This window comes from Lepidothrix coronata, unplaced genomic scaffold, assembly GCF_001604755.1.
Source record: "Lepidothrix coronata isolate B3197 unplaced genomic scaffold, Lepidothrix_coronata-1.0 Scaffold87, whole genome shotgun sequence".
In the NCBI taxonomy this organism is placed as follows: domain Eukaryota; kingdom Metazoa; phylum Chordata; class Aves; order Passeriformes; family Pipridae; genus Lepidothrix; species Lepidothrix coronata.
Window position 1 is genome coordinate 1,163,778 of NW_016690267.1, and position 12,637 is coordinate 1,176,414.

The 12,637-nt window shown below is 41.1% G+C and overlaps 1 long non-coding RNA gene across 1 annotated transcript; it reads left to right on the plus strand.

The window, feature by feature from the left end:
- The first annotated feature begins 882 nt into the window (after positions 1 to 882).
- Positions 883 to 5,079, plus strand: LOC108500241. The gene is made up of 3 exons (XR_001875795.1): positions 883 to 1,431; positions 2,257 to 2,338; positions 4,973 to 5,079. It is a non-coding gene; the product is annotated as an uncharacterized LOC108500241 (long non-coding RNA).
- Positions 5,080 to 12,637: the final 7,558 nt, after the last annotated feature.

Genomic DNA, 12,637 nt, shown 5'->3' on the forward strand with positions numbered 1-12,637 from the left:
ATTGCTTGTCTATAGATTCAGAGATGGAAGATTCTGGTTTAACTGGGTTCTTTTTTCTTTTCCCTTTCTTCTTCATTTCTTTCAGGGTTCTGTGCTTGTGGTATGTCCTAATTAGTTTTTAGGTAAATTAATCTTCAAGTGACCCTGGGAGGTGGGAAGTTAATTCTCGCCCATTCCCTGTTTCTTTCTGACTATCTAATTATTCACCAGTGTTGTAGGGGTTGTGTTCTAGAAAGGCAACTCAGCATGGGGTTAAGCAGTGCCCAAACAGAGGAAGAAGGGTAAAAAATTACCATATTTGACAGGCACACAGCTGCTCTGAGATTGTCATTCTCTGGTTTTCATTTCTGTCCTGTTGGTGTTGTAAATTATTAATCAAACAGTGATTACCTGTACAACCCTCTGAATTTCCAAAGAGCTCTGTTAATATGAACTAACACACCTGTCATGTGCTCAAGGGAAGTTATGAACTCAGAGCCAAATTTTCCCTTGCATTCTGCTGCTGCATTTTGGTTATGAGTCAAGGAGTTTGGCAGGCAGGAAGGAGCATAATTTTGCCCTGAATTAAGCAGGAAAGACTTGTGATACAGGCTGGGATAAAGTTTTTTAAGAACAGAGGAAAATGCTGGCTCAGGTGCCCATAAAGAACCTGTACAATATAGAAAAAAAGTGAAAATTCCGCAGGCACCATGGTTTAAAGGATAAAATTGAGAGTGCCTAAAAATGATAAGGAAAGAATTTAAATAAAAAGTTTTGGAAAAAGCAAGGAGACATCGAGATAGCTGTGGAAGAAAAAAATAAATGCTGCAAAAATTTTGTAAAGTCTTAGAAGAGTATAATTGAATTTTGGGGCTATCTAATAAAAGAAGTAAACTTGGGGGATAAGTGATGTCATCAGGTCATGAAAAAAGGAAGACAGGCTCAGCTGCAGTGTCTGAAGGCTCTCTGGAAAGAAGGAAGTTGAAGCCAGACAGGTAAGATTGGGAAAGGGTTGTACTATTTTATCTTTTTCATTTGCAGTTGCTGGAGTTGGGTTTGATTTGCAAGGAGTAGAGATGGTAAAATGTGTTCAGTGACTGGCAGAAAAAAGGCTCCAACAGTAGAGGTTCAATACTTACAGTCAGAATGGAGAGGGCACAAATGCCTCGGTATAAAATAACTTTATTCATTTGGGAAAAAAATGTGGGTTGTATTCAGTTTCTTTGAGTTTTTACAGCAAAACTTTTTACTTTTCTAGAACTAAAACATATTGGTTTAGTTTTGTTCCCTGTCAGCCTTGGAGTAGTTCAAGACCGAAAGACTGAAAGAGCAAATTGAAAAAAATGTTTTCCCACCTTCTTCTTACCTTTTGACCTTTTTGGAGAAGAAAAGCAAAGCGTGTCTCGAGTTGAGACACCAAAGAGATGAGCTGTGTGAGAAAGAGACACCAAGGTGAGCGAGAGGGTTCTAAAACCCAAAAGTCAGCTTTTATCTGAATGCAAACTGGAACAGAGCAACATTTGAAACAGAGGAAACTCAGCAAGACAGATCAAAATGGCAGAGCTCTCCCCATTTTCATGCAGGACCCTTGAGGTCTTTCTCAGTCCAGCGAGTTTCAGTGTGTTCCTTGTTTGCAGCAAGTTCCAGCCCTCAGTCCCTCTGGAGAACCGTTTCTTCCCCCTCACCTCTAAAGCTTGACTCTGCATCTGCTCCCCAGCAAACCCACCAGGCTTCTGTTGCAGGCTGATTGTTTTCGGCCTGTTTTTCCCACCTTGTAACCCAGGACCTGCTTTTCCTCATTGATTTCTGCACTTTCGGTTGCTTTACAAGATGTAACAACTCCTGTTCGTGCCAGGGGGTCTCACCTTGGCCTGGGCCACACGGATGTGAGCACAAACCTTCCTCCTGCCTGCTCAGCCTTTCAGCACAGCAGAGCACACCAACCAAACAGATCCAGACCCAGCATCTCCCTTCCCAACACCTGCTCCCTCCCACCCTCAATTCCACACCACTATATACAAATACTTGGAATATTTATTTTTTTTAAAGGATCAAATTAATCATTTGATAACACTTTCCAACACTTATTGCTTGGTCAAAGAGTCTCTGTTCATGACATGATCTGTTCTGTGGCAGATTTGAAGCTGGTTTTAATTGTGAAGATACTGAAGAATGGCCCAGTACTGATCACTGTAAAGAAGCAGATGAGTTTGTCCATCCGATTTTCAGGCATTTAGGTGATTCTGGAAATAATAACATCTTTGCCTGTTGGCTCAGAGAACAGAGGAGGCCACTGGATTTTCAGTGAAGACAGAAGAAAAGCTGAGGATCCAGATACAGGAAGGTGGTGTTAACTAAAGTAAGTGAAGAGGTAATTAACCTTCAAACTTGTCAGTATTTCTAAGAATAGGCTACAGAAACAAACCAACTTTCTCTGCATCATTGTATTAGGAACCATCCCAGGCAGAATTTATTTTTCGAATGATGAATATCCACCCAATTCCACTGCATCCTCCTCTTGTAAAAATCAAAGTAACATAGCTTTCTTAAAAAAAAAAAAAAGGAGAGCAAAAAGCAACATAATATCTTGATGATTTCTTAAGAGATCTCTTCTCCCAGTTATAGGTATGTTAGAAAGGAAATTGATATCTTCCTTTCTTCTTTGTGTGTTCTTGGTGCCACAAGCTGTGCACAGCATGCTTTCAATTAATTTAAACTAACTTTCCATCTGCTCCAACAAATGTAGGATTTGAGTGAAAGACACTATGATGGAGAGACATGAAATGTGCTAATAGCAAACACTAATGTGAAAGCCAGTCTTCTGTGGAAAATGTAATATCCATAGTGCTCCCTTTCTACTCCATATTAAAGGCTCACTTTGGTGAAAAATGATTATTGTTTTCAATATTTGCCTAATCAAGATGGGAAACAAAAGCTGTAGCAATGGAGAGAGTGATTTACACTTTCCAGAGCACGGTAATGTGAGGAACAGGATGTATCAGATCAATTCCTTTTTAATTGCCCCTTTCATCGAGCTTTATGGTATGGAATTATTTCATTATGTTTCTACACTTAAAACAAAAGCAGAAAAATGCTGAATATGATTAAACTTGGAAGGCTCAGGCTTTCTTATCGGTTTGATCAGAACATCGTGTATTTTGCAAATATTCTCGGGGTTTTTTTTTCCCTGACAAATTAAATTCTAACAGAGGTATTTAAATTAGAAGAGCCAAGGCCACGGTAAAACAGCTACAATGGCAACATGCAAGTAATGACACAGACTAAAATATGGTAACTGTGTACAATAAAAGCCTTTTGCTACTAAATGTGTGCACTTTACAGACAGCAGTGTAAGCCTTTGTGTGAGGATTTTAGTGAGGGAGTTTTGTGCTCTTGAGGTATTTTTGGGACATGATGTCAGGGGTTTTTTTTTGTATAAAGTAGGAACTAACTGTGATTCTGGCACCAGCCTTTTCAAGCAATAACCATTTAAAGCCATGTGGTAATTAAATTCTACCTGCAGCCCAACCTTGTTCCCAATTGAACCCTGGAGAATAAGTTTATGGCTTTTTTTCCCCCAATTTAAATTAGCACATGAATTTGCAAAGTGGAATTAATTTCTGGGCCCTGTTTCCTCCTCCCCGTATTTCTTCCATTAAGTACTGCACTTTTAACCCTCGTTGGCCTCTTCAATTGATCAAATAAATGCAAATCAAAATTCTAGACTTGGTGAGATGCACAGGGAACTGTGGTGGCACCATTTCCTTGAGCGACAGCAAGTAAAAATAATAACCTGCTTCTTGATAGTTCGTAGCTCAAACTCAATACCACTTGCACTTAAGAGCAGAGTTCAGAGAGGATAATTCTCCATGATCTTGTGCAGATTCATGGAAAGTGATGCCATAGTTTCAGGGCAATAAGGACAGATGCTTCTCAACTGCTGGTCTACAGTCACCACCTCTTTCACCTCAAGCACTCTCAGTTCTTGGTTTGGGCTGGTTTTTGTTTGTTCAGCTCAGTTTTGATGGGTTTTTAAACCTTTTTTTAAGGCAAGGCTGAGCAAGAGCTGAATTGCAGGTGTCCTCATACCTACCTATAGATCAAAGAGCATAAGACACCCAGTGGATGCAGGAGAGGGTCCTTCAAAGGGAGAAAATAAACACTGCATTTCTTTCTTTCCCTGGGCCTTTATAAGCACCTAACACCCAATATCTGGCATCCCACAGCAGTGTGCCCTCATCACCAATTTATGGCAATTTTGGGCGTGCCATTGCTGGCTGGAGCTGTTCCACTCTGCAGAAAAGGTTTCCCAGGGTGAGATGACACGTGAGCAGAAGCCATTTCATTTCCTTTAGTTCCTTTTTGGTTTGCTGCAAACAGACCCAACCAAAGAGAAGTCTGCTCATCTGAGAGCTACTTTTCTCCACTGGATATGTTTTATACGTGTCAATGGTTTCAGAGTTAGAAGGGTATGAGGCAGGAAAGGTCTTTAATACTTTTATCTGACCAGCTGAGAGAGATAAGGAAAAAAATGGACATTCTTTTGGACATACAGTGAAATCACTCTTTCTTGATGTTCAGCAGAAATCCTCTGTGTCCAAAATCTTGTCTGTTCTCCCAGTTATGTCAGATAGTCTAATGAAAAGTGTTAACTTTCCCTCCAGACCTCTCCTCCCTATTATTCTGCAGGACATTTATACACCTACAGCAGATAATGTCCCCAAGAATTTATGTGCTCAGCCTGAAACCCTTGTAAGAGAAGTAATTAGACAGGCTTAATTAGAGCTGGCATGACAAAATACATGTCAGTAAACCTGCCCAATTCTACCCAGAAAGGCATTTTCAAAGGGCTCTGACTGCTGTATTAGTCATACTCATTTTTCAGGTGGTGTATACAACTGTAGAATATTTAACCACCATTAAATGTTTTTCCAGTTGGAACTGTTTCATGCAGAACTCATCCAGTTAATCAATTTATCTTGTTCATCGTTAGGTTACAACTGGTGTGACTGCAAAGAAGGGAGAGAAAAGGAGAAAATGAGATGCTCCATTAGAAAACACCATTCAGAAGTGACAGATTAAGCTACTTGAAATGGAGGCAAACGTGAGTGATTTGAGGGATATTTTACTTTATTCGTAAATTGGATCATTGGCTGAAAAATAATCACTTGGTCCATCAAAGGCATAACCCAGAAATGAGGTGGAGATAGGAGTTACCAGAGGATGAGTAATGGAGGTAAGAGATCAGGCATGCAGGGATGATAATACAAGTTATTTAATACAGGAAACAATGGCAGCTAATGGTAATTAGCAGTAAAATGGACACATTTTTCTCCTTAAAAACCTGATGTTGGTGTCAGTGTGACTTGCCTGAATGCAGGTTCAGGAGTGAACATGGATCTGAAATGCTAACAAGAAAGTAGGGAAGAGTTGTCAGAGCATCTCTTTCAGAGGGAGAAGGGAAGTCTAAGAAGTTTAGAGGAAGAAAAATTAAAAAGGAATGTATCAGAACTGTGCAGTCTTCATATGTGTTTCTAGATCTTTCCCGTGCCCAACAGAATAAAAGTTCCTTATGAATGTAACTCTAGAGATCAAATTTTTTTTTTTTAGCCTGTAGGTTCCAAATGACACGTTGCTGTGAGAATGATTGCACTCTGGAATACAGTCCCTTACATCTCTTAAAAGATGAAAATCGTGTCCCTAAAACTGTTTCTGTGTGTCTGTCCATGCAATCCCTAAGGCCTGACATCAGCAGGGAGCTCTTCCAGACTATCCCAAAGCTTGGTAGCCATAAGACCTCTCTGATGAAAACTGTTCCTGTGATGGAACTGTCCCTGGCTGTGATGGAAGAAAGATTTTATTTAAGTGCAGTTCCAGCCTTTTTTGCATTGCTAATACAATGGTAAAATTTTCTGCTGGAGTAGGACAAAACATCCTGAGTAATAGCTCAGATGTTATTTTCTATATTATTTTGGGACATGATAAAGAATAATGTATATTTATATTTTAACCTGCCTATTACCTGGATCCTGTAAATTACCTGGATCCATTATCTGGCTTTTCTGCTTGTTTCTTAGAAGCTTATTTGGAAAGAAGCCACACATATATGGTGTATATACATTAATATATGGTGTGTGGGTGCCTACCTCTGCAATCTCTAAAAGTAGAAAATATTTTTAGACACAGATTATTCTATGTAGCAAATAAGAGACAATAATTCAGCTATCAAGGATTCAATATTATTCACTCAGTCTCGGCAAATTATCTCTGTCCCCTCCCCATCCTTAGGAATGCTTATTCCTGGCAATAATTCTGTGTCCCAGTCCCGAAGGATGAAGGATTTCAGATTAAGCACAGCTGTTTGTGGCTGGAAAGACCTGTCACTCTGAGGCTTCCACATTCAATTGAGAAGTTAAATTTGTCTGGTATTAACATAAAATGCAAATACACCATCCTACTGTCAAAGCAGTTAAATATTCAGGAGTAAGACCGTGGTTAATAGCACATTAATCATTAACCATTATTCAGAGAGAGTTTGGATCAGGCTGGAGGAATTGCAGGAAGTATAAATGAGCTCTGAAAATATCAGTTTGAAAAGATGTCCCTTCAGAGCCCCTTTATTGTAGATATTTTGTTTTTTAGGGCTACCCTCATTCCTGGGCTACTAAATGAATATAGATGTCTTTTAATTTTATAGTAGGCTATTGATAATAGAGATTTATTTAAAATGCAGGTAATGGTTGAAAACATGTAATACTTTTTAAATTGTTTTAGACAATAAGTTTAAGTTCTCAGTCTAAATATATTGGCTATAATTATTAAACATTTAAGGTATTCCATGGTTAAAAGAAAGGTTTCTGGTGCACTATTTATCATTTTCTTTATTCAGCCTAATTTTGTTATTTTGAGATATTGTTTTTTGTGGGGTTTTTTTGTGTTTGTTTTGGTTTTGTTTTTTTTTTAAAGCAAATCTTTCTTAGATGATTCTGATACCTTAGAGGTACTTATTAAGATCAAGCACCTGGCTTATATAAATTATCTCCATTCACATTCAACTAAACCATAATTGCAACATTCAACAGAAGGTTTTCTGGGATTCTGTTAAAATGCTGAGGTATTTGCGTACTCCAGTCCTTCATATTCTCAGTTTTGTCTTGGTTTGTGTAGACTGCTTTAAAATTAATAAAGAGGCTCATGGCAGGTCCTAGATAAGGTGCAAGAATTATGCTAAAATATGCAGCGATAATTGAGTGTCAGTTTAAGAACATGTTTGCCATTGAACAGGTGCCTGTTGTTTCCTGTGAACCTGAGGTTATGGTTAATACACTGGTAACAGGTTCCCAGGAGTTTCCATGCAGCTCATTTCACACTTGGGCATTGCAATATTTGCAACAATTCACAGAGTTCAGAGATGTCCAGGAGACTTTGGCAGGGACAGCCAAGCAAAATGCTAATAAGGAAAACAGAGCAGAAGTCTGAGCCAGGATGTGGCTCTTGCCAGGCTCTGTCAGCACTGCACAGCGTTGACATGGAAAAAAAGAATTCTTTCATCTCTTACAGCCATGAACCAACAGGGATTTTATTTATTTATTAACAAAGAAATAACAATAAAATGCAAGGGTGAGCTCGAAAGAAGCCCACTGTGCGAGGCCAGTGACATGCCTCTTGAATGAGTACCTGTGAAAAGGGTTCTGCATCACACCACAGCTACAGAGCACAGCAATCCAATGTCAGATCAGTGTGTGTGTCATCCTGCAGAGCCAACTCCAGTTCTACAAAGTGGGGGGAAAATACTGGTGAATGAAGCTGAGCTGATCCACAGTCCTGTGCTTTGGTGTAAATGCACCAGCTGTGTAAATGTGTGCAGGTGTAAAGCAATAGAAACAGCCAATTGGACTTCCAAAACCTTAGATCAGTCAAGCATCAGATGCTAAAAACCTCTTAGACCTGTGCTTTGGTTTTGGTTTCAGTAGTAAAGTTGTGTTTATGTAATGAAAGACTGACCTCCACAGGGCAGAAGTCAGAGTTGGCAGGTTTGTGGAGTTCCCACCACAAACCTACACTTCCAGGGAAAAGGCTCAAAACACCACCAACACCCTCAAGCTTTAGGTTGGCTTTTAGCCTGAAGCCCATCCTGGGTTTGGATGTAAACAACTATTCTTAGCAAATCTCTGCAAGAGAGCCCTCTGCTACTTAACTGTTTACATGATGCTTGTGCTATCAAAAATGAGGGGCAAGTTTTCACCATCTTGACTCCTGAGACATCCTGCTTCTAGGCAGGTTATCTGTTGGATTGAGTGCTTAAAAATACAAACAAAAAGCAAGAGTCTAGCAGGCTTCTTCAGTGGTGTTTCCTTAGAGATTTGGCATCCTTCTTTCATGTCAGTTAGGAGAAAGAAAGAAAAATACTTTCCATGAAAGTCTGGTTTATAACCAGCAAATGTCTTCTGACTCACAAGACATTGGACAGTTTGTAAGGATGGCTCATGACACAGCAGCCTTTGGTGAGAACAAACTAACAGGGATCTTCCAGAGGGAAAAGATGCTGCATGGCTGAGGAGCTAAGCAGGCTGAGAATTCTGTTGTTAAGTCTTGGGGCATCCGAAATTTATTTGTTTAAAGGAAAGATGCAGAGTGCTAACAGTGGGTCTGTACAGAAACAAAGTGAGGGATGACTGTTATGGGGCCTATGTATGAACCTCTTCACTTTTTTTGTTTGTTTTTAGGAGTGTTTTTCCAGACTGTGTGAAGACTCCAGTTTCCTCCTCCACCCCCATTCCCTTTGAAACTAAAACAAAAAAATAGAACTTCATCAAAACCCTGAAGTAGGAGAAAAATCCATCTGCTCACCTAATGAAGATGAGTGGTACAAGTCTGTGCTGCTGACTGTCCCCACCTCCATCTCTTTAAAGGTACCAGAATCGCCCCAATTCCCATATTAATTAGTCTGCAGTACAGTTTAATTGCATTGTAGTTTTTTTTCTTTTTCCCAATGAACTGAGCTTTTAATGAGTATCCACTGTTTAATAACCAATTAAAATAATAGCCTATTATTTTGTGTATGTGTAATAATGAAGCTCATCACCTTAACTGCTTATATTTATACATATACATACAGATTTTATTACTCTGATTTGAACAATAAATCTATTACACTCATGTACCTCTTTTTGTTATAAGTGAGTTATACCTTCACTAAATGCACATAATACCTCCCTCCCTTATTTAGCTTAAGCAGGATAAGAGGCAAAGAAGAGCTGCAGTAACAAGAGGACTTTGGAACTGAAGAAAGACCTGAAGAAAACAAGCCTTGGATTGCTTCCACTCAAGCCCAGAAGACAGAGTTGAGTGCAGCACACATTTGCATTGGCTTCAGGTACTCGGTGCTCATTTGCTAAAGAACAAAGTACCCAGTGCCAAGGAACAGAAATTAGGAGTGTGAGACAGTGCTGCAGCTCACCAGGTGTGTGGGTGAGGACAGACAACCACGATTAAAAGTAGGTTCATTACAGAGCTGAGAAGAGAGCAAGCCCTGATGGGTCTTTAAAAGGTGCCAAGCTGGAGCACCACTGCAAGAGTGATGGCTGGATGTCAGTGCATGGAAAACAGGATGAGAACTGTCTTAAGAGAGTGAGAAAGAGGGGAAAAACTCCCAACCTAAGAAAAAACTTTTCACATAACGGTGTTGTTCCATTTGCTGGGGGTGGGTGTCTGATCATCTTGTACCATTGCTGACTGCACAGCAGGATGTGGGGCCCAACAGGCACACCAGGGCTGATCCAAGGGGTGATATCTGGCAGAATTCTGGGGCAGAGACTGACTGCTCAGCTGGCACATGACAACAGGGCTTCCAAAACTCCTGCCCTGTGTCTGGAGGCTGAGGTGGCAATGCCTCCCCTGGGAAGGGTTCAGATCTCTGGCCGGTGCCTGCCTGAGGTACTGGCACGAGGTGCCTCTGCACCCTGACTCTTTAGTCATCACACTGAGGTGGCTGAGCTTCCCAGGAGGGTCAATCTTCTCCTGCCAGGGTGGTTTGGAACTGTGCCCTCTGTTTCTGTACCTCTATTGCAGCTCTGTCCCTGTCACTGGCACAGCGAGAAGGGGCACTCTGTGGTCTGATGGGTCTGAAGGCACGGGAGGACACGGCCTGGGGGGCACACACAGGTCAAACCCCTGCAATCAGCTCTGCCAGGGTGAGGGTGAGCAGTTGCACCGAGCCCTTGGCAGGGCTGAGGGTACAGGGGTTCTGCCCAGCTCAAAGGATTTCTCGCTAGAGCCATCTCTGTTTTGACTTCTCCATGCAGGATCCAAGAGCAAGCTGTTTTCACATGAATTAATGCAGTTTTTGGCATTAGCAACAATGGTAAAACTTGCCAGGAACCATGACTGGGCTCTTCAGCACTGTCTGGTTTTTACATGACGTAGCTAAATGGTCTCAGCTTGCACATGTGAATTTAATGGCACAAAAAAAAAATCTAATCTTTCCTTTAGACACACTGTCTTGTAACAAGGGTTATTCTAATTACTGCAATATATAGTTTCTACTGTGCTTTATCTATTCTGTCACATTCTCTATGATCCCCACATGAATTGCATGTTGTTCTTTTGTGTTTTGGCAATCACTGATATGAAAGGCTGAGAATCTGTTAATTGGGGCACCTGCTCCCTGGAGGTTTTGCTCAGTATGAAACAGGATGACTATTAAGTTACCTTGGAGATATAGGGAAAATTTTAGTGTATATTAGCTCATGATGGCTTTAAAGAAAAGAAATGCTTTGTAGTTATATAATTATTTTATCAGTTGGGGAAGGGAGGGGGTTCAGCTGTTAGGCTTCTGGGGTTTTAGTGATTCCAGTGGGAGCTGGGTGCCTAAATCCCACCAAAGGCTAACTCCCTTGGTGCTAGCCAAGCCAACACTGCACACTGTAACCCCAAGGCAGGTTATAATCACTGGTGTTAATTACATTACACACTTAATTATAAATGTCCAGCTCTGTTTTACGTTCTGAATTTTCAATGTACCTTGAAGTAACCAAAAAGTCTAAACGCTTTTTGTCTTCTTGTTTTGGACAGTTTGTCATAAAAAGTACATCCAGCCACAGAACTGATGGTGATAGCCCACAATGGCATGTGGGAACAGTAAGCTGTGAAATGAGTAGTAAATAGTAAGATGTGCTGTTATATCCAGAGGAATTGTACTGGACTGGAGTAACTCACCACTGAGGCCCCAGGGGCAGTGAAGGTCACTGGACACTGGAGCTGGATGAGTGGAGTCCAACCAGAGTTGTGGAGGTCAAGGAAGAGCATCCCAATGGCTTTGCAGCAGGAGCAATGACCCTTGCTTTGTTTCTGCAGGTGAGGAGGTTGTACTGAAGGCAGAAGGGACTGATCTGATTTGCTATTGCTGGTGAAAAAAACATCACTGGGTTGAGGAGTGCAAAGTTACCGACTCACAGCAGAGTGCAATCCAGAACGTGTGGGGTTGGGGGAGACACAGGAGGGTTGAAAGGGCAGCACAAAACTTCTATCCAGCTAAAAACCATTCAGCATCTTCTATCTCTGTTAGTGTTTCATTGCTTATGATTTCACTTTGTGCTGTTTCAAACACCTCTTCTAAGGCACGAGGCACAGCATTAGTTTAGGACAATGATTTCAGCTGAGACCAGAGGAGGTGACACACTTTGGCTGTGGCTTTCAGGTAATGACCTTTTGCTCAATTACACCACATGCTTCATGTACACTCTTTCAACCTCTACTTATTATGGACCACATGAAAAAATCCCTTTAGGTTCAAAGTCCAACAAAGCATCAGCAACAGGCAGAAGCTGGAGGAGGCAGTGGCAGCTTGTACTCAAATGTTTCCTTCAACTGCTGCCCTCCCTCCCCAGCTTCCTCTATTCTCAGATGGATTAAAAGGCTATTTTCAGGGATATTCTGTCTTCATGTGGCTATGTCACTTTAGATAACTTCCTAAAGGATCTAAAAAACAACTCACAGGAATTTCTGAAAGCCAACAGGCTCTAACTTTATGCTGGAAGAAGAATTCCCTAGTAAAGAGACATTTGTTCAGCCTGATTCTGCATTGTTTGTGCACTTTTGTGTCTGGCTGTTCTCTACAAGCTCAACAGATGGTGGTAGGTAGGAAAGGTGGTCAGGTGAAGCAGAAAGGAAGTGCAACAAAAATTCATTCAAGCTCCTGCCCACATTCCAGCCTGGGAACATCTGCTTGGCTCAAGGCAACCTTTGTAATGGAAATGGGCCTTTAGAGGGCAAATTATAGTTATTACCTGAATATTCAGCTGCTGATTTCTTGTGTGGTCCAACCTTAATCTTGTGTGGTCAAACCATCACTGAGAGTGTTCAAGGCCAGGTTGAGGGAGCCCTGAGCAACCTGGAAGGTGTCCCTGCCCATGGAGGGGGGGATTGGAATGATCTTTAGATCATTCAAGAAGTGATCTTTAAAGTCCCTTCCAACCCAAACCATTCTATGAGTCTATGATTCTATTTACCTCTCTAATCTCCAGATTCTCCTTCCAAACCCATGTCAGGATGATGATGATGAAGGCTGCAATTTCTCTCTCTCACTAAGAGCAACCTTTGTCAGTAGTCCTCCCTTCCTGCTGTGCTGCATCAGCAAGGTCTACGTCCAGACAGAAGG